The sequence below is a fragment of the Gracilinanus agilis genome, chromosome 1 (genome assembly GCF_016433145.1).
Source record: "Gracilinanus agilis isolate LMUSP501 chromosome 1, AgileGrace, whole genome shotgun sequence".
Lineage (NCBI taxonomy): Eukaryota > Metazoa > Chordata > Mammalia > Didelphimorphia > Didelphidae > Gracilinanus > Gracilinanus agilis.
The window spans coordinates 271,119,072-271,145,601 of record NC_058130.1 but is presented as its reverse complement, the minus strand read 5'-3'; the positions used below and the strand labels follow the sequence as shown (position 1 = coordinate 271,145,601).

General features: G+C 36.1%; 1 protein-coding gene across 1 annotated transcript in view; it reads left to right on the top strand.

Annotated features, from left to right (window-relative positions):
• The window catches only part of TOM1L2 (target of myb1 like 2 membrane trafficking protein), a 173,115-nt gene that overhangs the window by 31,175 nt on the left and 115,410 nt on the right, over nucleotides 1–26,530 (top strand). The window lies entirely within an intron of this gene.

Here is a 26,530-nt window from a genome sequence, read left to right as displayed (position 1 = left end):
AAAAGCTTTGTCTCATGCAGGCTCTGTGGGTTTTTCTTCAAAAGGTATTTTGAAACCATTCTTGAGGCTTAATTGGCTCAGGGTTATTGATATAGCTTCCTAGTAGAATGAGATTTTTTTGTTTTGAAAGTCACTGTGCAAAAGTTTCTTTGGTTCTGTCTCCAGACTTCTGACTGGCTTCTGATTTGACACTAGGATCAAAATTAACACAGGAAAGATACATTTGCCTGAATCATTACTTTTCAGTGACTATCATTTCCCTTCTCTAAATATTTTTTTCCCAGCTATGGCAAAGTTAAACTTCCTTTTGATGACTGTCATATGTTCTGCAAGTGTCTCATTTCATTTCAGTCTCTAATGTGATAAGACCAAGTTGGCTTGGGTCCCAAAAACTCAAAAAAAGGGAAAAGCACTCATTTGTACAAAAAATACTTATAGCAACATTTTTTATTGTATCACAAAATTAGAAATAAAATGGGTGCTCTTCAGTTGAAGAATGAACAAATTATAGTGTGTTAATGTGATGAAATATATTATATCATGTTATATATATTATATTATAATATAAATGAAATATTATAATACCATAAGAAATGACAAAACTGACACTTTCCAAGAAACCTGAAAAGTAAAACATAAGTTGGAGAACAATTTACACAATGACTTTTGTTGTTCATTCATTTCAGTCATATCTAACTCTTATAACCTTATTTGGGATTTTCTTGGCAAAGATACTAGAGTGTTTTGTCATTTCCTTTTCCAGCTCATTTTACAGATGAGGAAACTGAGTCAAATTAGTTTAAATGACTTGCCTAGGATCACATAGCTAGTCAGTGTCTAAGGCCAGGTCCATCTGATCTTAGGTCTTTCTGACTAAAGGGCCAGCACTCTATCTCCCATACAATGACTACAGTAATGTAAAAGAAAATAACTTAGAAAGATTTAAAAGTCTGGTCACTGCAATGACCAGTCATGATTTCTGAAAATTAATAAAGAAACATGTTTCTCATTGCTTGGCAGAGAGCTAATGAACTAAGGATGCCAAAGAAGACATAATTCTTCAGACACAACCAATGACTAGATTTGTTTCATTTGACAATTTTTGTTACAAGGGGATTTTTTTTTTGGTGGGAGGAGGCATCAATTAAGCACTTAATACTGGAAGAAAGCCTAAGGGAATTTAGTAGGGGACACATACAAGTTAGATCAGTGTTGGTATTATCATGTTAATTTGAATTTTCTATTTTAAAAAAAGCTGTACATAATATATTCCTGGTATTATATATATTATTCTTTGGTTCTTTCTTTATTGCAAGTATTTTTAAAAATTAATTAATATAGAATATTTTCCCACAGTTACATGATTCATGATTTTCCCCCCTCTTCTCTTCCCCCTGAGCTGACAAGCAATTCCACTGGATTATACATGTGTCATTGTTCAAAACCTATTTCCATATTATTAATATTTGCAATAGAGTGATCTTTTAATGCCAAAATCCCCAATAATATACCCATTGAACCATGTGATCAATTATCTGTTTTTCTTCTGCATTTCTGTTCCCACAGTTCTTCCTCTAGATGTGGATGGCATTCTTTCTCATAAGTTCCTCTCCATTGCATTGCTTCTGGTAGAAAAGTCTTATTGCATTTGATTGTGCCACAGTGTATCCATTCTCTGTGTACAAAGTTCTCCTGGATCTGCTCCTTTCAGTCTGCATCAATTCCTGGAGGTCATTCCAGTTCACATGGAATTCCTCCAGTTCATTATTCCTTTCAGCACAATAGTATTCCATCACCAACAGATACCACAATTTGTTTAGCCATTCCCCAATCGATGGATATCCCCTCATTTTCTAATTTTTTGCCACTATAAAGAGAGCAGCTATAAATATTTTTGTACAAGTTTTTTCCTCATCTCTTTGGGGTACAAACCCAGCAGTGGTATTGTATGTATTTGTTAATGTTTAAGGTCATAATTTTTTTTAATGTTTTTAACAGTTAAAATTGTAGCCACCAACCTTATCATAGAGATCTTTAGGGTCCCAATTTTTCTTTATCCTCAGTTTTCACCCTATTGCCACTTAATTTCTCTCATCAACATATTACTATGTATAAAGTAATATAGTACATTTTTTTAAACAAACATATTGGAACTTATCTATCTAAATGAGTGTCATTCCTTTAAAAGCAGTCTCTTAAGATCTTGAGAATATAAATTTAGGGGCAGCTGGGTAGCTCAGTGGATTGAGAGTCAGGCCTAGAGACAGGAGGTCCTAGGTTCAAATCTGGCCTCAGACACTTCCCAGCTGTGTAACCCTGGGCAAGTCACTTGACCCCCATTGCCCACCCTTACCACTCTTCCACCTATGAGCCAATACACAGAAGTTAAGGGTTTATTAAAAAAAAAAAGAATATAAATTTAGATTTGCAAGAGATCTTGAAGGGCCTCTAATCCAGCACCCTTCATTTTATATCTGAGTAAGTCGAAGTGGAGAAAACTACTTGCCCAGGGTCATATTGGTAGTGGAGTGAGGGGCAGAGCTATTATTGGAACATAGATTCTTTGATCCATAGATTCTACATTCTTTCCATCATACCACACTATCTTTTACTTCTTTAAACCTGCCAGTATTGCTCCAAAATTTTGTTGCAATATCTCTCATGGGACTGCTGCCTGAACTTTCATCATATTATTTGGAATGTCCCCAGTGATGGCAAATCTTTGATGATGAGTGGGTTCCATTTTTGGAGACAAACAAAAGACATTCAGAGGTGACCTTTTGAGCATCTAAGACATTCTGGCTCAGATGAAACCTCAATGAATTTGTTAGTGGCTTTATAAACTGACCATAAGACTTCCTCCCAAAATATTATCAGAAATGGCAACGTCTTTGGAATTAACTGTGTAGTCTTTTGGGCTGACAATTTTGAAACATCCTTTTGGAGATTTGCGTTATCTATGTTGTTGGGTTTCTTTAGTGGTTCTGCAATTCAAAACTCTTAAATTAGCTTTTTACCCAAGTTTTGTGCTGTGAGTAAAATCTCAAGTAAATTCTTAAAATTTATAGCTTTCATGTATTGATTTAACCATCAGGTATTGATAGATATTAAGTATAGTGCACTGAGACATTGACCATTCACTGCTATACTTTTTTTTTTAAACCCTCACCTTCCGTCTTAGAATCAATACTATGTATTAGTTCTAATACTGCCTAGCCCTTAGCAGAAGAGTGCTAAGGGCTAGGCAGTGGGGGTTAAATGACTTACCCAGGATCACTCAGCTTAGAAGTGTCTGAGGCCAGATTTGAACCTTGGACCTCATATCTGTGAGCCTGACTCTCAATCCACTGAGCCACCCACCTGCCCTCTCACTGCTATACTTTCATATTAACTACATGTGATAAAGTCTGTTCCACTGATTAGGAAAAATTATCTTTGTTTCAACTTTGAATTGCATAGACTTGAGATCTTTAAAAGGGAGCAACTGGATGGCTCTGTGGATTGAGAGCCAGGACTCTCTGAGACCAAAGGTCCTGGGTTCAAATTTGGACTCAGACACTTCCTAGCTGTGTGATCCTGGGTAAGTCACTTAACCCCCATTTCTTAGTCCTTACCACTCTTTTGCCTTGGTACTAATACACAGTATTGATTCTAAGATAGAAGGTAGGGGTTAAAAAAATTTTTTTAAATAAACAAATAAAAGGGAGCAAAAGTTTCATTGTGCTTTCAAAATATGACTTAGGCCACTAGTCAGGAAACTTGGATTCTGGTTACAGATATGCCATTCCCACTTTTAAAAATGTTTTATTGCTCCTTTCTGTTTTTATATCACAATAATTTCTGAATCTACCCTTTTGCCTCTCCCTGGTTGTTTAGTCTTCCCTTACAACAAAGAAAAAGAAAAACACCTAGGCAAAACCAACATATTGACTGGTTTGACAGCATACATAAAATTCCACACCCATAATTCTACTCCTCTCCAACAAAAGGTATGTTTTTTTCTCTCTTCCCTAGGGCCAAGATTTTAACTATACAGTATACAGTGTTCAGTCTTTCTGTATATTGTTTTCTTCATTTAGGCTAAAATATGCTCCTACTTCCTTGTGACATCATAAGCAAGTGGTATCTTTTGTATTCATAGATATAAGATAGTGATGTCTTTTATATTCACAGATAGTTTCAAAGATATATACATACATACATAATGAGACTACAAGTATGAGTAAAGTCTTTGCCCTCATGGAGAGAGAATCTAGTATGAAAGGTAAGACATAATGATAGATAACCATAATATAGAGTGTTGCAACTTCTGGGACAAAGGTACAAAGTATTATGGGAGTGCAAAGGAGACATCACATTTTAAGCCGGAGAGAACTGGAAAGCTTTGTGAAAGAACTGGCATTTGATTCAGGCCTTGAGGAATGGATAGGAATTAGGTAGAGAATGAGAGGTTTTGGCTAAAGCAAAGAAAGGTGAAGGAGAAGAATGGGGAATAGGCTGATCAAGCAAGTTAAGTGCTTATTATGAATGGCCTTGAATATGAGGACCAAGAATTTGTTTTTTATCCCGTAGGCAATATTATTGAAGGGTTTTTTTTTATATTTAACAAGTTTTTTTTTTCTGATAAAATGCCTAGCCACTGTTCATTGGCAAAGGGTACTGTTTCCCAGGGTCATTGATTATTGGGGAACTATGCTCCATTAACTCCAAATTTGATGCCCTAGGCTGCACATTTCTTTCTATTTTCAATGGGGATGCACTAGTATTTTTTTATCTAGAACCCAGCAGAGCCCAAATGTAGTCTCTTATTGGGACAGTAAAGTGCAAAGTTTGTAATGGTAATTCACTGTCTTTTCTGAAAAAATATATTTGAAAGCACATGGGCAGTATAATTTAGAAGCAGATAGCCAAGTGGAGTTTAGAAAGAAGGAATAATGTAGTATCTCACAGTTGATTCTGATGAGGTTGCTGTTTCTGATTATATTTTGGGAGGATCTCTTATGGGTCAGTTTACAAATAGCATCTGGGAAAGCATCCCACCTTAAATAGGGGTATTTAATGAAAACCACAGTAAAAATACTGTCATGAATAAAAGTATCTGAAAGATTTGAAATAATGTAAGGAACTGCCATTTTAGTGGTATGACAATAATTAAAACTTTTAGTTTCTATTTCACTATTCAGAAAAATTATTTTAGTAGGTAGTAGCTCCTGTGTTCCAAGCTGAACAACTCCAAAGAAAGCGCCTCTTTGAGATAGCTGTGTAATATTAGTTTCCATAAGAAAATCACTTAACTTGTAGCTATGATACTCGAGGATAATTTATAAAAGAAAACTAAAGCAGTTGCTTTTGTGAGCACATTTAATAATGGAGAACAGCTTGGTGTAATGGAGAGAGAGCTTATCTTAAGTCAGGAAGGCCTGGATTCAAATCCTTCCTCTGACATTTCCAGGTTATGTGACTGTCAAGTTACCTATCCTGCCAGTATTCCAGGCAACACTGAGATGTAAATCATGGTACAGTTGCAGATATTTACTGGTATTGCAGATACTTACTGGTATAGAATTCACTCACTAGGAATTCCCCATATCTAATAAATTATAGATTAGAACCATCTCCCCCCCCCAAAAAAAAACTAGTGATAGTTATAAAGCACCAAAGCAAAAAAATTAAGTTTATTAGGATTCTCTAATTTGTGACTTTTTATATTTTTTCTCATCAAAATCGGACCATTTACTGCTTGAAATTTTTCTCTTTTGTGAAAAACACCAATTAGAAAAGATGAAAAAAAATGAGCCTATTTAGCATTGAGAGAAATTTGGAGATGGAGGGATAAAAACTATCTTGCTATTCTAGGGGACTTGAAAGTCTTTTTAAAAGCTACCACAATAGAGTCCATTGTAGTAGCTGCTCACCAGACTTTAGCTGAATAGGATTGGTATTTATTAGTATTTTACACTTCACCCAAGCATTAAAAGGATGGATGCAGTGTATCCTTTTCAAGTGGACAGAGGAAAGTGAGAGATTTATTTCCTTCCTTGAGGATTATATTTAGATTTTTATATAAGGAACTCTAGTGATAAGCCTAATACCAGCCTTTAAAACAAAATGAGATTTTGTCTTAGAGTGGAAGGGAGCTGGGATGGTATGGCTATCAAAAATATATTAATACTATAATCTGAGCTTGAGGCATAAATCTGCCGGAAACAATTTTTATTAATTTAATATTATTCTACATTCAGATGATTCTAGTTTAAAGAGATGTCCAGAGTAGCATGGTGCCTTTATGCCCTTTTCACTCCCTCAAGACAATTTGAGATAACGTTTATAAGAATCAAGTTGGGATTAAGGTTCTTAAGAATAATAGTCACAATTCAATTCCTTCTTTGACTATCCTTTCAAGAATTTGTCTGTACTATTAAGAGTGACCTCTTCCCTCTGATCAATCAATCCTTTCTAAATTACAGAAAGGGGCACTTCCTTTGGGAGACTCAAAAGCCAGTGGTTTCAGAGGATTTAGAAGGCCAAGTTATAATCTAGATTTTTTAAACTCATTAATCTTTATTCTAGGGACCTTAGCCTTGGTTCTTGACCTTTCGCTCATCTTCCTAAAGGGAAAAATCTGGGAAGGATTTTAGGTTGGAGAAAATTTATTTCTAAGAAATATTTATTTCTCAAAAATTATTTTTAATTTATTTCTAAGAAAATATTATTTCATAATAGTATTTGTTTATCTAAAAAGGAGAGTATGCTTCTATAAAGTCTATAGGAAATAGACTTTAATTTGCTTTGCCTTCACCCCAAACTCAAGTGTTTGGTTAGAGATTTTGAATGAGGAAGAATATTTCCTCTCTTAAAACAAATACAGGTTTTAATATGGGAAGACCCTTTGAGAGGGGAAGGGAAAGGTATACATGGAATACTATGGTGATGTTAGAAATAGAAAATATCATTAACACTTATTTTTAAAATAAAAAATTGAGGTCAAAGTATTGTTTTTCTTTGACTTTAATTTTTTACCATTAAAACTGAATTTTTTTAATGTAAAAGTTTGAGAGCTTTTCTTATGATTCTTCTCATTAGGGCCAACAGTTGTTGGCTCTGATTTATTTTTGACAAGGTCTTCAAGTCAGCCTATAGTTGAAAATGTCACACATAATCATGCTAGCCAATTAGACATATTTTAAAACAACTGTCCATGGTATTTATATAGTGAGTGGGTGGCCTGGGCTACAGAACTGCTGGGAATCCTGTCTCATAAGCCTGTGCCCTGAGGACAACAGGTGTAGCCTCTCTGATTGACATTTTTTACTAGCTTACTCAGTACTTAATTAGTGTTCCTAAACACGGTTTTCCATATTCTTCTTGTAGGACAATTTGATTGTGCTATTTTTCGAATGATTATTTTGACTGTTTTGCATACATTAGAACATCACAGCTCTGCCTTTTCTTTGCCTCTACAAAGTCTAAGGATAAAAAGCCATGTTGCAATATTTTTAAATGTTTGCAAGCTGAAGATTTTTGTCTTTGATTCTTCAAGTAAACTTTGAGGCAATAAGAAGGTTCCTGTTCCCCCAATGGTATCCCATCTTATTTGCATGTTTCACTTGGCAGCCTTTGAAAAGTATTTTGCAAGGTGACCTACTTAAAATAGACTCCCATTAAAGTCATATTGTTAATAAGTTATGCATTGCACAGGTCCATTGATGTCAGTATCTATGTTTACCAGTACAATTCAGCTCTGAATATTATTCCATTATAGCTTAAATCACCTAAGGTATATTGCTGTTGCTGCTGAACTCATACTAGGACTTGCTGTCCTGTTTGGCAAGAGACCACTATATCTATCTTGCCCTGATCCTTTTGCCACCCCCTCACCCACTTCCCCAGCTTTCCACCTCTTGCTCTGGGAACAGAATTAAATCAATCCTGCCGTTGCTTCTGGAAAGTATAGGTCAGATGGCTAGCCTATCACTTCACTCACCATCCTTATGACTTCCCAGGCCAAAACATCCTTTCCTGGCTACCATGCCCCCATGTGTATTCTCTTCCCTATTAGAATTTAAGGTCCCAGAACAATCTGGCTTTTGTATTTGTCTCCCCAGAATTTTGTACAGTGCCTGGCACATTTCTACAGACTAAATAAATGCTTTTTCATTCATTTATTATCATCTTTGTTGGCCCCTTTACATTTAAATGCAACTACAGAGATTTTTTCAATGTTACCTTTTGATATAATTTCCAATGTGTAGGCAATTCCTGAATATTTGTGTTGACAGAAGGGGGTAGTTTTGTAGATAATTCAGAATACAAATCTGGCATGATTTTATACATACATCTTCATATATCCCTCTATCTTCAGGGCCATGACCCATTACTGTTTTTGTCTAATAGAAGTCTGGAAGTCAACTAGAAAGAAAGAGTTGGACTGCTATGAATAATTCACAAATGACTAGATGGTTTGGTCTTTAGGAATACTATACCTTTCCAACTGAGTGGCATTTGTATTAGGATCTTTTTTTAAGTATAAAAAACTTTTTTGTCTGCTTGCAAAAAAATATTTCTTGTGTTTGGCCCAGCCTTCTACTTTGCAGTTTCTAATGGAAGAATGAATGCTGAAGTCCAAGAATCAGAACTTAGGTGAGATCTTGAAATTCCCAGTATTATATTCAAGAGTTTCCCAGTGCAAAAGATGCTACTTTTACTTCTAAAACTCAAATCAATTTAGCCCCTAAGGAATGGGAAACTGTTAAATATTCTAGTCTTGCTTCAGTGGCTTGCTTTTGACTTCTCCCCTTAAGTGCCTCTGAATATTGCAAATGGCAAGGAGAACTTTTCTTTTGACCCAGTTTTGGGGCACAATTATCTGCAGTAGTTGGTCAAAGTGCATTAGTTTTAATGAGCATAAACTGTAGGGAACTTAAAAAAACAACAGATTATCTTCAGTTTGAGAACAGTATTGTGAAGCTGAGAAAGAAGGGGTTTTTTGTAGGTGGTTGGTTGTTTTTTCCTTGTAGCCTCACCTGCATTCTGGTACTTATTATTCTAAGATGTCATTTTGGGAGTGACTGATCTAGAATGTTCTTAATACTAGCACTACTGGCACCCAGGAAATAAAGCTCCCCTCATCTCACCCTGCCAGGCCGGTGGTTGTGCATCTTTTGTGATGTCTGCTTTGGGACTTTCTTGAGAGTTGATCCTTTCTTAATCTAGAAAGCCAAAGAAGAAGCAGTCATCTCCTCAGCTTTCCTAAGAGTATTAAAGTTTCCTATGGCCTCTTGTTTAATCTAGTGTAGCTACAGAATAGGTTGATTCCAACACTAAAATGCCAAAAGAGATTTGCCATTTTACTTTATCTCCCCTCCAAGTAATAATGGAATGCTCTCAGGAAGAGCAGGGTAATATGGTGTGATTGAATAGTGGATATAGGCACATAATCAACAAGTAGGCAAAGTGACTAGGGCCCTAAAAGGATCTTGGGGAAAGAGGGAATTGGCAAGAAAGTGGCCTCTTTGTAAAGAAGGGAAATATTACAGGTGTTCAGTAGCACATGTTGCCCACATCCTGAGTCTTCAAATGCTCATTAAGTGTATTCACTCTTTTTAAATGTGGTAATATATACCAACACTGAGTACCCAAAAGACCTTTTATTCTCAGTGTAGACTTACTATGCTCTATGGCAGTTTCAGTTTCAGTTCTGAGTATAACCACCTGAGATTGCAGTTTGTATCATCAGTTAATTTTATTAGTTCATACTAAAAGCTAAACTCGCTTGTAAATCTTTAGTTTATCCTAAAATCACTCTCCCCTTTCTTAAGCTATCACTCTCTCATATGCACATACATATATAAAATATTTCATTAAACACAGTGAATGGAATGGATCTAATTTCTACAGCATTCTCCCAAATGCATGTGGATCCCCCTCAAGGGAATTCCTATTAGAAAAGAAATTGGATCAGCAACTCTAGGATTATATGGCTAACAAGCTCCTATTTTCTCTGTTGTTCAGCAGTCTTGAAGAACTCCTTTGTTTGGGCATCAGGAGGATGTGGTGCCCTAATTAGGCTTGGGTGTGGAATTGTCTCACACAGAGCTGCCCTTTAGAGCAGAGTTCTCAATTCATGGGAAGTGGTTGGCAATTCTGCCAGTTTCTCTGCATCTGAAGAAAGACAGATTTAAAGGAAGACAAAGAAGTCAACCCATTTATTAATATGACTTGATCCCATTTAACAGAATTCATGTATCTATTTGTTACTGTGGAGCACCCCCATAGGTAAAATGAAAAGGTTGGACTAGATAGGTGTCCCAACCTTTTTATGAGAAGCTCCTTTTTACTTATCTAAAGCCTTGGTTGAAAGCATTACTATAATTTGTGAGGCTGCTTCCCGGAAGAGACATTTTCTAGGAGCTCCAACATGTCCAGAGACCATTTCAAGCAAAGTGGGTGTGGATGGAGGCTCCATGAGCCACTGAGTCAGGCTTTGCATTCTCCTTGTGCGCAGAGGCTGGGAATTTTGTGATTAGAAAAGAACAGAATTTTTGAGTTGAAAGGGACTTTAGAACTCAAAGGATCATGGATTTAAAACTGGAGTGTACCTCAGAGATATATATCTCCTAGTCCTATCCACCTCATTTTTATCCTTGAGGAAACAAAAATGGGTGGCAAAGCTGGGGTTTGAGCCCAAGTTCTCAAAGTACAAATCCACTCCTCTTCCCACTGTACTATGCTGTAGAGCCCTAAACAAGCTAAATAATTTGTCCAGTTTGTCATGCAGCTATCCAGTAGCAAAGCTAAAACTAGTGTGGCGTGGTGAGAATACTGGATTTGGACTCATCAGACTTGTGTTTGAATCCTTACTTTGCTAGTTATTACCTGTCTGGGTAGGTGTCAGATTCTCTCTGGAACTCAGTTTCTTCAGTAAGAGAGTAGACTCAATTTCTAAGTTGCCTTCCAGTTCTAAGTTTTTAGAAAGCCTAGATCTCTGGAATTCAAGGCCAGTGTCCTTTATACTGCATCATCCTGTGTAAGGTCATATCCATTCTAAAGTCCCTTCCACTACCTCCAAAATGGTATGATTCTCTGTGAGATTCTCTTTCAGGTACGATTTCATCTTAGTTTTTATAAATGATTTTTGTCATGAGTAGGTATCTATCTTCTAAAACTGGGGCAAACCTGTGGTTTTTCCTTTACAAACTAGAGCTCTTCTGAATCTCCTGTAGTGCTGGTTATTTCCATCTTTGGTCACCTTTGCCAATTTTCTGGATATGATGTGAAATATCAGAATTTGGCAGGATTTCATTTTTATTAGTTATTTAGAACAATGTTTCATTTAGTTATTAATAGTTTGAAATTCTCATTTTTAAGTATCATTTGTTCTTATCTTTTAATGGCATCCTCTAGCTCTTTGTCTTACTCAGTTATGTTTGGTTCCTGTGTATATTGAACATCTTAACTATTTGATGCAAAGATTTTTTCCCCAGTTGCTACTTTTTGTTCTTGCAGAAATTTTAAGTTTCATTTAATTGATTATTTATTTTACATTTTATGTATCCTTTGGTCAAAAATTTTCCTCCAAGTCATACCTGATCTGGCTCTCTTCTTCTTCTTCTTTTTTTTTAAACCCTTACCTTCCATCTTGGAGTCAATACATAGTATTGACTCCAAGGCAGAAGAGTAGTAAGGGTAGGCAGTGGGGGGTCAAGTGACTTGCCCAGGGTCACACAGCTGGGAAGTGTCTGAGGTCAAATTTGAACCTAGGACCTCCTGTCTCTAGGCCTGGTTCTCAATCCACCCAGCTATCCAACTGCCCCCTTGGCTTTCTTCTGACTATTTTTATGGTATGACCTTTAATCCTGAGATTGAGTCTCCAGTTTGAGCTGTGAATAGTACACAGTTTAAGATGTTGGTCAGGAAGAACCAATGTCTGCTGCCTCTTGTGGGATCAACAAGAGTTTAGAAATTGTCACTGCTTTGGGAGGGAGGACTAAACAGAAATCCCGTAAATTGGACCTTGGAGTGGTTTGGAATTGGAGATCAGTGGGATCTCTGAATATTTAAGTATCCCAGTGTTAATTTCATGAGGTTTTTATATTGTGTGTACAGTTTCTGTCTTCTGATCTTATGGATACAGGTATAGTTAATCCATACTTATTAAATAATTCATTTTTTGGAGTTTTTGAGTTGCTGAAGTTTGCCTAAAGTATCTATTTTGCCAACTTATTTCTATTATTTTTTGAAATTTGTTTTATTGATGCTTGTGTCTTTATATCCTAGTCATTTGGGGGAAGAGATCAGACAAAAAACCTTCCTTCCCAAATTGAACTCCTTGTGACCAAAAAACAACAATTGAGCAAAAAACACTCAATACAGAAACTATGTCTGATTCTATATACTGGGTTTTGTTTTAGTAGTTTTTCACTTCTGTAAGGAGAGAGGCATGTTTCATGACTTGTTCTCTAGGCCCTCACTGGGTTTTCAGTTAATACAGAGATTAACTTCCTTTTAGTAAATATTATTCTTTTGGCTCAGCTTTTTTCACTTTGCATCAGTTCATACTAATTTTCCTATGTCTCTAAATTTTTATTATTGTTAGGCTACATGTTATGAGGTGTATAAAGAAGCCCTTACCTTTGAAGAATTTATAGTTTAATTGGAGAGAAGTGACACAAATCTCTGAGATGTTACTTAGAAATAAGATTTTGTTTTTTATGATGATTTTGTGATTCTTAGCTTGACAATCACCAAAAAGTCGAATATCTCCATATACAAACAAGAACCTTTAGCTTGCTTTTTTTTTAAACCTTTACCTTCCATCTTGGAATCAATACTGCATATTGGTTGCAAAGCAGAAGAGTGGTAAGGACTAAGCAATGGGGATTAAGTGACTTACCCAGGGTCACCCAGCTAGGAAGTGTCTGAGACCAGATTTTAACCTAGAACCTTCCATCTCATTCCACTGAGCCACCCAGCTGGCCCCTTTAGCTTACTTTTTAAAAAAGCATGTAATATGTGAACTGGAATGATCTCCAGGAATTGATGCAGAGTGAAAGGTGCAGATCCAGGAGATCATTGTACACAGAGACTGATACACTGTGGTACAATCGAACATAACGGACTTCTCTACTAGCAGCAATGCAAGGAACCAGAGCAATGCTGAGGGATTTATGAGAAAGAAAACTAGCCACATTCAGAGGAAGAACTGTGGGAGGAGAAACACAGAAGAAAAACAACTGCTTGAACACATGGGTTGATTGGGGATATTATTGGGGATGTAGACTCTAAATGATCACCCTAATGCAAATATCAATAATATGGAATTAGGTCTTGATCAATGGTACATGTAAAACCCAGTGGAATTGTGTGTCGGCTAAGGGGAGTTAGGGGGGTTTGGGGGAGAGGGAAAGAACATGAAACATGTAACTAGGGGAAAATATTCAAAATAAAATTTTTTTAAAATAGCAACAACAATAAATATATTTTTACAGAAAAAAATAAAATAATGTTGACATAAAAAAGCATGTAATAAATGTAACCGTTTCTAAGCTATACCACTTTTTTCTGTCTCCCTCTAAAATTCCTTCTGTTTTATGCAATTTCAGTGTTCCAGTGACCCACACTTCTTCTATTTTGGCAGTACTAATATCACTATCCTCTCTCTTCCCCAAAACCCTAAAAAAAGAAGGCTTTGTATATATGCATAAGCATAGTCAAACAAAACATAACAACATATTGGCAATGCCTGAAAAACAACTATCACATTCTTCACCTCTAGTTTATCAATCTCACTGTCAAATGATGCAAGGCACAATTCCTCATCATTCTTCTGAAGTCATCATTCCCTGCATTCCTGACTTTCATAATTGTTTTCCTTTCTAATGTATTAACAATTGCATAATTTAGTCTCCTGGTTCTGCTCACTTCACTCCATATCAGTCCACATAAGTCTTCTAGGTTTCTTCAAAATCCATCCCTTTCATCATTTTTATAGCCATATTAATTGGTTCCCCAACTGACAAATACCCACTTTATCTCCAGTTCTTTACCATAACAAAAATACTGACAGAAATATTTTTAATATCTTTATATAAAATTTTTAAACACTTACCTTCTGTCTTAAAATCAATACTGTATAAGGGCTAGGCAGTGGAAGGTTAAGTGATTTGCACAGGGTCACACAGCCAGGATAGGATATGTCTGAGGTCAGATTTAAACCCAAGACCTTCCATCTTTTCACCTGCTCTCAATACACTAAACCACCAATCTGTCCCCTAAATATTTAAAAAATATATTTAATACCTTTTCTTCTTTCTTGATCCCTTTGGTATGCATGTCTAATAGTGGTATAACAAATAAGAGGATATATACAACAGTTAGTAGACTTTTTGAGGATACATTCAAATTGTTTTTCAAAATAATTGGTATAATTTCATCCTAGCTCTAACAGCAATGTATTAATGTGGCTATACTTCTTTATGCCTTCCAATAATTGAAATTTTCATTTGTTTTTTTTGTCATCTTTGGCCATCTGGGCTTGCAAGATAATATCAGAATTATTTTAATTTGCACTTTTCCTATTATTAGAGAGTTGGAGTATTTCATATGATAGGCAATAGGCTTTTTTTCTTCTTTTGAGTACTTAATCATATCCTTTGACCATTTATTTTTTAAGGGATGGTTCTTTTTCTTATTTATACATTTGAATCAATACCCTATACATAATATAATATTTTATAAAATAGTTTTACTGCAAAGATTCCACCCCAAGTTAACTGCTTCCCTACCAATTTTGACTTAATTGATTTCATTTTGTACAAAAAAGTTTTTTTTTTTAATTTGATGTAATCAGAATTATTCATTTTGACTGTGGTGGTCTTTTCCTATTTTTATTTGGTCAAGAACTCATCTCTCATTCATACTTGTGAAAAGGTATCTTTTCTCTTCATAAACTAAGAAGTTTAAGTTCTATACTTGATTTTTTTAAACCCTTACCTTCTGTCTTGGAATCAGTACTATGTATTGGTTCTAAGGTAGAAGAGTGGTAAAGGGCTAGGCAATGGGAGTTAAGTAACTTGCCCCAGAGTCACATAGCTAGGGAGTATCTGAGGCCAGATTTGAACCTAGAACCTCCCATCTCTCAAGCTTGGCTCTCCATCCACTGAGCCATCCAGCTGACCCCTCTATACCTAATTTTTGCAACATTGCTTTCTAGTTTTCCTTGTAGGTTTGTGAAAAGATGGCTCTAGTCCCAGTGTTTGGGGTCTAATTTTGCTTCTCTATGTTTGTATCTGATCTGCTCCAGATTGACTATACTATTTTCTAACCAGTAGCAAAGTAGCTTTGGTGGTGATACTGCTTTGTAAGATAGTTTTATATCTGATACTACCAGACCCCCCTAACTCTCTGCTTTTTTTCATTATTTTCATTAGATTCCTTGTCTTTTTGTTTATAGTCAGCAAATATTTATTAAGGACCCACTACATGCCAGGTGCTGTGCAAAGCACTGAAAATACAAATAAAATAAAGCATTGGATTTTTAAAAAAGATTCTCAAGGAGCTCAGTGTAATGGGGGACACAACATACAAACAAGATGTATACAGGGTAAATTAGAAATTTTGGAAAGGCACTAGGATTAAAGAGGACTGAGAAATGCTTATTGCTGACAGTGGCCCTTCAACTAAGACTTGAAGGAAGCCAGGAGGCAGAAATGAGGAGAAAGTTCTACAATGGAGGGAGCAGGTCACAACTATTGAAAATGCCCAGTCAGGGGATGAGGGTGGGGTGTCATGTTCAAGGAACCAGCAGGGAGGTCAGTGTCATTAGATCACAGAAGACATGGGAGTAGGAGTGGAATAAGGTGTTAAAAGCCTGAAAAGGTAGGTAGGAGCCAGGTGATAAGGGGCTTTAAAAGCCAACCAGGATTTTCTGTTTACTTGTAGAAGTATTGAATAGGAAGATTGACATGGTCAGACCTGTACTTTAGAAAGATTTTTGTTCCTCCAGATGAATTTTATTATATATTTTTTCTAGCTCTATCTTTTGGTAGCTTTATTGGCATGGCACTGAATAAGTGAATCAATTTAGATAATGCTGTCATTTTTATTACATCAGCATGGCTCAACTCTAAGTAGTTAATAACTCTTCAATTATTTAAATCCACCTTTATTTCTATAAAGAATTCCTAGTTGTATTCATTCATATAGTTCCTTGTGTGTCTTAGTAGGTGTTTTCCTAGATGTCTTATATATTCTGTAGTTACGTTTTTAATGAAATTTCCCTTTCTGACTCCCAGCTGGATTTTGTAGGTAATACACAGAAAGCCTTATGATTTTTGTAGGTTTTATTTTTTATCTTACTACTTTGTTGAAGTTATTGTTTCAATTAATTTTTATTTTAACTACTAAAATTCTCTAAGAAGATCATAAAGACATCAGCAAAAAGACATAATACTGTTGTCTCCTTTGCCTGTTCTTATTGCTTTAATTTCTTTTTTCTCACAGGTATAGCCAGCGGTTTCTAGTCCTATATCAAATAAAGGTGGTGATAAATGGACATTGTTGCGTTGCCATTGAGCTTATTAGAAAGATTTCTCCCTTAACATTAAGCTGGGTTTTGATATTAGATACTATTTAACCATATTAAGGAAAGATCCATCTATTCCTATAATTTTTAATGCTTTCAACAAAAGTAGATGTATTTTGTCAAAATACATCTGTATCAGGGGCAGCTGGGTAGCTCAGTGGATTAAGAGTCAGGTCTAGAAGGGGCAGCTGGGTAGCTCAGTGGATTGAGAGTCAGGCCTAGAGACAGGAGGTCCTAGGTTCAAATCTGGCCTCAAACACTTCCCAGCTGTGTGACCCTGGGCAAATCACTTAACCCCCATTGCTTAGCCCTTAGCCTTCTGCCTTGGAATCAATACACAGGATTGAATCTAAGACAGAAGGTAAGGGTTTAAAAAAAAAAAAAAAAATATATATATATATATACACATATGTGCACACATATGTATATTATATATATATATCTGTATCTGTTCATAAAATCCTGTGATTCTATTATTTTAAAAATTAATATGGTCAATTATGTGATATTGAACCTCTCTTGTCCATTCCTGATCCCTAGGGTATAGTTTTTTATACATTGTTATAGTTGCTTTATTAATCTTTTATTCAATATCTTTGTATCAGTATTCATTAAAAATCCACAGATAAAAGGAAGTAAGAGGAAGATACCATCAGGGCAGTTTTGAATTTGTTGTGTAGTTCTTTTAAAAGGAGAAGCTGTGTGGTTCATTGGATTGAGAGCCAGGCCTAGAGAGAGTTCCAATCTATCCTGAGACATGTCCTAGCTTTGTGACCTCGGGCAAATCACTTAACCCCCATTTCTAGCTCTTACCTTTCTTCCTTGAACTAATACACAGTATTGATTCTAAGATGGAAGGTAAGAGAGTTTTTTTTAAGGTATATGAAATAAAGATGGGTAGTTTCATATATTACCCTTTTCTGTTCTTTGTATTTCTAAATGGTCATATTTGTTGATGGTTCATCAAGTTTATAATAATAAAAAAGAAAGTTTAAAAATGTTATCAGCATTCTGAGAAAGGAAAGACATTTCTGACTAAGAGGGAATCAGGAAGACCTTTATGGAAGAGGTAACAGTTGCACTTGGTCTTCAAAAAACTTTAATAAATTTTGAATTGTTGAAGGGATGGATAGAATTTCAACAAGCAGAGACTGGGTTTGGGAGAGGATTAGTAAACTCTGAGTAAAGGCACAAAGGTGAGAAAAGTACAAGATATAGAACAGTCCCACTTGGCTGGAGCATAGTGAATAGGAAAGAGAATAATGAGATGGAAGGCACATAGTTACTGATTGTGAAAGACATTGAATATGTGGAAAGTTAATATTAATTTGTACTCCTTTTTGCTTGAGATTGGCCCTCCGTTGTCTTCATGAGTTTCTTACCTAGGTACTAGTTCTATGGTGTCATTCAGACCATAGGGAGCCTGTGGCTAGTTAAGATTGTAGTGAACAGTCTATTTTAATAAATTGATATTTTTAAACTAAATACAGCCTGCAGATAATTTCAGTTGTCAAGGACTACACTAAGGTGTTTGGATTTTAAAAACTTTAGGAAATAGAGAATAAAGGTTTTAAGCAGTGGAGTAGCATGAATTGTTCTGTGGATGAAAAATTATTCTGGTAAAGGTACAAAGGACGATTTAGAGGAGCAGGGTTAGGGTTAGGAACTGAATGCAGGGATGTCAGGATTACAATTGTTTAGGTAAAAGGTAATGAGAGCTCAAATTAGAATGGCAGCATTACAAAGAGAAGTAAGGACATATTTGAGTGATATTTCAGTTAGAATTAATAGGACCTGGGGAATAATTAAATCATAGAATTCAAGATTTGCAAGTAACTGTTGTTCTGTTTTGAAATATGAATACTCTATAAAGTCCCAAAGAAGTCATCATCTAACTTTCATTTGAAACTCTCCATATTGGGGGAGTTCACTACCTCCTTAGGCTGTTAGCACAAGCCCTAATTGTTAGGCATTTCTTCCTACCTCTGTGTTTCTTCCATAAGTGTTTTTTCTGGGCATAAATCTAATTCCTCTTTTATATGACAGGTCTTCAGATAATTGGAGGCTGTGATCATTCCTCTCCAGGTCCTCCAAGTCCCTAGTCTAAATATCTGCATGTCTTGCAAATTCTCTGTATCCTGGTCTCCAAGTCCTTCACCACAGTAGTTCTCCTCCTCTAGGTGTACTCTAAGCATATCTTTTCCAAAATTGGCACCTAAACCTGAATGTAATACTCTAGATGTGACCTGACCAAGTGATATATAGAACTATCCTATTCTTTGTTCTGAACATTATACTTCCATTAATGCAACCTTAGATCAAATTAGCCTTTCAGGGCTACTATATTACACACTTGACTCTTGTTTTTGTTTATAGTTCTCTAAAAACACTGGGTCTTTTTCACGTGAGCTACTTTCTAGCTATGTCTCTCCTCTCCTTTACTCATACAGTTGATTTTTTTTTTCAATTGAAGAGTAGGACTTTACATTTATCCCTATTAAATTTCTCTTTATTTTATTTGGCCCATCATTCTTGCCTGTTGAGGACTTTTTAGATCCTAGTTCTCTCATCTAATCTATAAGTCATCACTCCCAGCCTTTTGTCATCTGAAAATCTGATAAGCTCAACATTTATACTGTCATTTCAGTCATTAATAAATATATTGAGTAGAATTTTGCCAAAGCACACTTCTGTTATATGCTTCACTAAATCTTCCCAGACTAGCATTAATTCATTAAACTTCTACATTGGAAGTCAAGTTATTCAGCTATTTCCAAACCCATCTAACTGTAATATCATATCTTTAAGTTTGTAACTGTGTAAAATGCCTTGGTAAAATCAAGAAATATACTGTGTAGCATTTTCCTGATCTATCAGGTGAGTGGCTATCAAAAAGGGAAGGATAACAATTCACTTTTATATACTTTAAAGTTTGCAAAACACCTTCTTCACAGTAGCTCTGTGTGGTAATACAGATATTATTATCCCCATTTTACAAATAGAGAAACTAGGTTACAAAAACTTTTAATGATTCGCCCTTGCCAATAAAGCTAATAAATGTTTGCTGAGACTCAAATCCAAGTTTCTTAAAGTCCAGTGCTCTTTCTATCTATTGGTGTTTTTTTTATAAACATTTTTTATTTTAAACTTAAGCCACTGGGTAAAAAAGTATTTCCATTCACTACAAAATACAAACAGATTCTATGTGAAACTCTGAATCTTCATTTCATACTACTTGGGTTTTTTGTATATAATAAATTTTATATAAAACTTTTAAAACTATATTTCTTATATGTACTTCCTTTAGTTCTCTTTGGGGGGGCATTATTACTTCTACCCCTCCCATTTAACCAAAGAAAGAAAAAACACCTCAATATTTGTGACAAATAAGCAGAGTCAAGAAAAATTAATATCCACAAAGCCATGTTTAAAAACATATGTCGGGGCCAACTAGGTGGCTCAGTAGTTCAAATATGGCCTCATACTCACCCTAGCTGGGTGACCCTGGGCAAGTCACTTAATCCCTATTGCCTAGTCCTTACCACTCTTCTGCCTTGAAACCAATACATAGTATTGATTCTAAGATGGAAGGTAAGGGCTTTTCAAAAATTAATTAATTACAGACATATATCTCTATGTCTTGTGTTCATCATATTAGTGAATTAGAATGCTTTATCATAGATTTTCTGGAGATATAGTTGGTCATTCTTTAAAGGAACTTTGTTTGGGTTCCTAGTTTAAGACTGGGTATGAGTGGTAAGAGAGAAGTAAAAAATTGTGCCCAAGTTTTTAAGCTTGAGTGTTATGTACCATTGGTAAGGTGGGAAGAAGAGCAGGTTTGGGAAAAAGATCATGAGTTCGATATTTAGATGTGTTAATTTTGGGAGATGCCAATGAACATTCAGTTAGAGATGAGGTAGAGATATGAGCTTCAGCTCCAGAGAATTAAACAGTTTATTCCAAGAGCTGGCAATTTAACATTTTAAATTATGGACAATAAATACATAAACAAACAAGTAGACAAACAAATAAATAAATAAATAAGTTTTGTGAGGATAGTGTTTGCGGAATGCTGCATATACTATTAGCAGAGCTGCTGTGAGTTAATTGTGCTGAAATTTTTTTTGGTTAATCTTTATTAGAAGGGAAGGCTTTTGATCAAATTACTTACCATCTCTGAGAGGGAGGAGGGAAAAGTGGGAAGGGAATGAGGGAGACAATTTGGATCTTATAATTTTGGAAATGTCTGGAAAATTATTATCACATATAATTGGGAAAAAAATATCTTTGAATAAAATAAATTAAATGAAAAAAGAAGGGAAGGCTGTTGTATTCATTTGAAAATAGATGGGATGTAAAAACAAGAGAAATTAACAGAAAAAAATAAAATTAAAAAAATTTCCAATGGTCTGCTTGTGAATTGATTGTTTAACGGTTAAACAATCAATTCTGGAACTAAGAAGCTTAGACACAGTGTCTAAGCTTCTTAGTTCCAGCATTGAAGAGATAACTTAATGAATGGGGCTAACACCCTCACATCTGTATTAAGTTTAAACTATACTTTTGGATAACTTCCTAACAGTTGTAACTTTGAAACTCATAGTAAAGCCTTGACCTTATATCAGCAACTGCCTTTTAGACATTTTAAACTAGATGTGTTCAGTAGGCCTCTCAAACTCAACTTGTTCAAAACTGAACTCATTATTCACTAGCCAACCCCTAACCCCTTCCCTCTTCTCATCTTTCCTATTCCTATTAATCAGTCAGTAAACGTTTCAGTGCCTACTCCTGGCTAGATACTGTGCTAAGTGCTAAAGATACAAAGAAAAGCAAAAGAATTCTTTCTGTTAAGGAGCTCACATTTGAGCCAACATGAAAATAGCTGTGTACAGACAAGATATATACAGGATAAATTGGATATAATCAGCAGAGAGCAGGCACTAGAATTTAGGGAGATTGAGGAATGCTTCTTGTAGATGAAATATTTTATCTGAGACTTGAAACCAGAGAAGCCAAGAGGCAGAGGTGAGGAGATAGAGAATTCCAGGCATGTTTGTTTTTTAACCCTTATCCTACTGTCTTTCCCAGGATCACAAAACTAGGAATTGTCTGAGGCCAGATTTGAACCTAGGACCCTCCCGTCTCTAGGCCTGGCTTTCAATCCACTGAGCTACCCAGCTGCCCCTTTATGTGTTTCTTTGAAAGCTGCCTCTTGATGCTGAAGCACAGAACTTCTTGAAATCTCTTCCCTTTTTAGTTCCATACTCTTTAATTGATATATGGTCCAAGACAACAAAGACAAAGTTTTTACAAGGAAGATCTCTTATTTTTATTTTTATTGAGCATTAGCTTATATAGAATGTATGCTCTTTGGCCTTTTGGAGAATTATAATTCTGCTACTGTAAATGAATTTATTTTGATTTGATGAATTTGATTATGTGGTAGAATAGGCAGATCTCAGTTTTGCTCTAATCTGGTTGGGAGGCATGTGTCTCCTTTATCAATCTATTTTTACTAATGTTTCAGAAAACAGGCTTTCTGCAGTGTCATTTGTATGGCATTTGTAGCATAGTCATGATAGTTAAAAACAAGCAGACAAATTTGTTTCTTTAAAACCTTAATAAACATATTTTTTAAACCTTTAAAACAGAGGCTGAAATTAACTGACTACAAAGATGCTCTAGTGGCTATGATTTTCACTCTCCCCATTAGAGGAAAAGAAAGGATAGTTATAAGATTAATGGATTCTGCTGCTAACTGAACTTGGGAATGCAGTTTCATTGATTTAATATTTCCTCTATTAACCCTCCCAAGATAATATCCCTTGTGGTCCTCATGGCATACAGTCATGCACTTTCTTACCTCCATAAGTTTCTGTATTACATTGCCTTGGTATATGGAGGAAGGGACAAGGTGTCCCTTGCCACCAGCCACTACTTCTTTTTTCTAACTTGGAAGCCTTTCAAATATAGAAAGAGAATTTTCTCCACCTAAGGAGATAGACAATTCATAACTATTGGTCTACCTACAACCTTTTTTTACTGATATTAATAGTGAATGAATGACAAACTCCTTCTAAGAATGAATATAATTTCATTTAAATTCTTTAATTCTGTTAACTTCAGTGAATATTTGTTAAGTACCCACTATATTTAAGGCACTGTGTAAAGTTGTTGGTTTTTGAGGACTAGCTGATGTAGAATGAATGCTATTTGACCCTTTGGAGAAGTACAGTTCTGTTACCTCATCATTAGCTGTTTATCAATTAGAGATGTCTTGGCATGTCCAAGAAGGACTAAATAATGAGCCCCAAATTATATATATATATATATATATATATGAAAGAATTTCCTGGTCTTTAATCATCAAGAGGATCACTGACCTATTAATTTATGCCTAACCAATAAATTGGTATTCTTAACCAGAACCCATTCTCTCAAATATTTTTAATGACATTAGAAGTAATATGTTGGGAAAACTTGGGAAAGTAGGTTAGAACTAACTTGTGAATGACTTTAAATGTCAGAATCTGTCCTTTATCCTTGAGGAAATAGAAAACCTTTGAAATATCTTGAACCAAAGAGGAGAAACATCACTTTGGCAACAGTATGGACAGATTAGAAACTGAAAATAAAGTAACCTATTGTAGTAGTTCCGGTGAGAAGTGATAAGCGTCTTAACTAGAGTGATATTATACAAGTGGAGAGGAGAAGAGGTGGATGGATGGATGGATGGATGGATGGATGGATGGATGGATGGGATGAAATGTTGTTGAGGCAGTGTCTGCAATACATCCCAACTGACTGGATATGGAGAGTGAGGAAGAGCCAAAAGTCAAGAATGATTAAGATGGTGATGGCAAATCTGTGACACGCATGTCAGCACTGACACATGTAGTCATTTTCGATGACATGCGGCTGCAAGTGGCCGCATGCAGAGAAGTATGGGGCCGCATGCTGAGGATGAAACATTTGCTGTAGTGTAGTGTAGACACTCTGTGCCCTGTAGATGACAATTCTACCTATATTAATTTACCTATTTTGGTTTATTAAATACAGTTATATATTATAATTATACATTTTTGTTATTTAAACTATAAATATCATGAAATTATGGTTTTTTTCTTGAAGTGACCCGAGTTATGCTTGGTTTTTTGGCAAATTTTGGCACACCAAGCTCAAAAGGTTGCCCATCACTGGACTAAGAAATTGTGAACCTGCACTAAAAGAGGAGAATCTTGGCAGAAATTGGAAAGTTAGGAAGAGGAAAGGACTGAAAGGAGGAGAAAAACAATGACTTCTGTTTTGAATATGTTGAGTTTGCAATATCTATGGGATATATAGTTGGGAAAGTCCAGTAGGATATTGGCCATGTTAGGAGTTCAGGAAGAGATCTGGGAGTTTTGTGCTAAACAGTAATAGCTGAATCCCTGAGAATTAATGACACCTTTGAGAAGGAAGGTGTAGGAGAAGAAAGGATACATCCAAAGCTACTGGGTTGGATGTGTATGATTAATTCATCAGAGGAGGCTTGGAAGGAGCAACAAGACAGAAGAAATGAGAGCAATATCACAAAATCCCAGATAGAAGACAAGATCCAGAAGGAAAGGCTAGTTAATAGTGTCATATCCTGTGGAGGTCAAGAGGGAAGGATGAGGAGTGAGAATAGTCCTTATCTGTCAATTAAGAGATAGTAGGTTTAACTCCTGAAGTAGCTTTTGAAATGAGTGAAAAGAGTGGAAGTAGAGGTGAGAGTAAAGACAGTTTATTCTTGGAGTTTGACTGTAAAAGGGAGGAGAGAGGACCATAATTTAAGATGATAGAGAGTCAAGAGAAAAGTTTTGTTTGTTTTTTAATGAAGGGGAGAATGTTTAGAAGCACACCTTCCTTTTCTGTCTGACTTTTGTTTATGGTTTCCCTTAATAAATCCTTCACAGAGCAGCCACTCAAAAAGTGCTAGTGGTCTTTATAGATCTCTTGACATTACATGGATATCAGTGAATCATGTAAGCTGTTTATCCATCCTTTGTTCTTGCCACATGACCAATTCATAATTTTTCCCATATATATCTATATCTACATATGTATATGTAATATATATCTCACATGTATATGGCATCCATATCATCCATTATGCTGCTACTTCTGGGCAATTCTTCATTGGTAGTCTCTTCACCAAGACCCTCTATGTTGACCTTCAAGAGACCTCTAACTTTAATTCTTCAGAGACTTGTAGCTGAACAGCTTCCCAAGAAGAATATTGTTAAAATTTGGGATTTTATTAAAAGAAGAAAGTTGGAGTCATAAAAAGTGCTCTACATTTTCCCAAAGATAATTTAGCCTACTCCTCTCTCCATGTTCAACTATGATCCTAGATCATGTCCAGTGGCTATTCCTGATGGACCCTCTCCCTGGATTGTTCATCCAACTACATTTCATAGCATGGACAATAGAAGTTTTTCAGTCATTGGGTTTTTCCTCTGTAGATAATGTAATTAACAAGTGGGAAACAAAGGGGCCTTAAGCTGGTAATAAGGCTAGCAGGAGGATGGTGCTGGTTGTAAGGATGGAGTGAGCAAACCTCAGTTGGGCTAGTAACTTGTTTATGAATGTACAGGGATCCAACCCTGGGAACTGAGTGCCCAGTGAAACCTCACTGCTTGCCAACAGGCTCCTTTAAGATATTGGGTAGCCTGTCTCTCCCTGCTGAGGAAATAGGCTCCTATTGGTTAATGCAGGCTGGCAGGAAGTGGATGCAGAACTTCCTGCCCTCTGCAATGGAGTTTGTTCCAGCCCAAACTGCTCAGAATCCCTTCCTGTTGCCTGTCCTCCTTAGCTTCTGATGGTAGGGAAATAACCACAGGATTCACTGGTTAAGGCTATGGGGTTTATTGATAACTGGTTAGGGAACAAGCAATGGTAAGAGGGCTAGGAAATACTAAGATCTGTTGTTGAAGATTATCTGACTAAAGCCAGTAGAAATCCTTGGAACGTCTAAGCTGACTGAGGGCAGGTAGCCCTTGGTCAGAGTGATATGGTCTCTGATTAGAAAATAAAGTTGATCTTTGGGCTAATCTTGTCAGTGATGATAATAATAATATTGTGTTGCTCTAGAAGATAGGGTCTTAAAATCCTACTTATTTTAGTCCTACCCACAATCCACTCTCCCACCACCCATTTCACTCCCACTACCTGGGCCCAGGGGGTAAGGGGTAAGCGAGTGGTCAGGGTGAAGTCAGGTCAGGAAAGAACCCAGCCCTGGGTTTCCAGGGCTTTTTATACTCTTGGTCCACTGGCAGTTGATATTTGCCCAGTGGCTCATGCCACCTTCAACATTCCATCCAGGGCAACTGACAGGTTTGCACTAAGCCAACATGGCAAGGTTAAAATCCTATATTGCAATAATCAGGCCAGAGTTTTTCAAGTGGTTATGGATTAGGAAACTCAGCAGTGTTCAGAGCTTGATGGTGTTAGTACAGTGACAATGTCATAAATGAATAAGAAGTATCTAGAGGGGGTAAGCTGGGTAGCTCAGTGGATTGAGAGCCAGGCCTAGAGATGAGAGGTCTGGCCTCAAGACACTTCCTAGCTGTGTGACCCTGGGCAAGTCACTTAACCTCCATTGCCTACCCTTACCACTCTTCTGCCTAGGAGCCAATACACAGTATTGACTCCAAGAGGGAAGGTAAGGGTTTAAAAAAAAAAAAAGTATCCAGAGGATATTACTATCTATAGGGAATCTCTTTGATTTAGTCTTTGTGTCAAATGTTCTCCAAAATGCTGGCAAACACCTTTGGCAAGCATATGTCTCCCTGTTTTATAACATGTTTAGCATTATTTGGTTTTTATTAATTACGGGAAATCATTTGAAACTGAACTGAGTGAAAAAAGGTAGGTTGTTAAGCTTGTGGTCATACGGTATTAACGGAAGGAAGTCAGAAGAGTCAG